General features: G+C 54.0%; 1 protein-coding gene across 1 annotated transcript in view; it reads right to left on the bottom strand.

Annotated features, from left to right (window-relative positions):
• The window catches only part of LOC113213910 (uncharacterized), a 77,860-nt gene that overhangs the window by 17,684 nt on the left and 59,648 nt on the right, over window positions 1–528 (bottom strand). The gene's annotated exons all lie outside the window — the stretch shown is intronic.

The raw sequence follows: 528 nt of genomic DNA, 5'->3' as shown, positions 1-528 counted from the left end.
GGGGGGTACGGGAGAGACTGAATGGGGCAGAATTATCGACAGCCAGTCCATTATCACCGGGACGGGGCGCCAAGGCTACAGCACTGCCTGGGCTACAGACACACCTGCGCCGCTCGGTAAAAGCATCCAGTATCTCCACCGACCTGTCTGTTTATGTTTTTTTCCCTACAATTTTCTCCCTCATTCTTTTGCACGTGGGTTGGGGTCGGAATTCTCTTGCGGCGGGACCGGTTGGGCGCTGTCGGGGCGCTTATCAATAATAACTCAATTCTGGGACATCGATAGGGGACGGAAGCACTCGACTGATCTGCGCTGCTCCGGGTATCAATGCGGGCCATGTAATGAGCTGAAACCCACCGGAATGGATGAAAAATGGCACTAGCAACGCGCCACACGAAAAAGAGGGCGATCGGCGTCGTGCGCCAATTGTGTACGGAACAGGAAAGGGGGCGTCAATAATGAGCCATCAATCTCTCTCTCTCTCTTTTTTTTAATCCCAATCGTTGGGGAAGTTGATGGGGGAGGGGG

Source organism: Frankliniella occidentalis, unplaced genomic scaffold (assembly GCF_000697945.3).
Source record: "Frankliniella occidentalis isolate FOCC.00 unplaced genomic scaffold, Focc_3.1 Scaffold30, whole genome shotgun sequence".
NCBI classification, from domain to species: Eukaryota; Metazoa; Arthropoda; class Insecta; order Thysanoptera; family Thripidae; genus Frankliniella; species Frankliniella occidentalis.
Note: the sequence above shows the minus strand (reverse complement) of the source record. Positions and strands in the feature narration are given on the sequence as shown.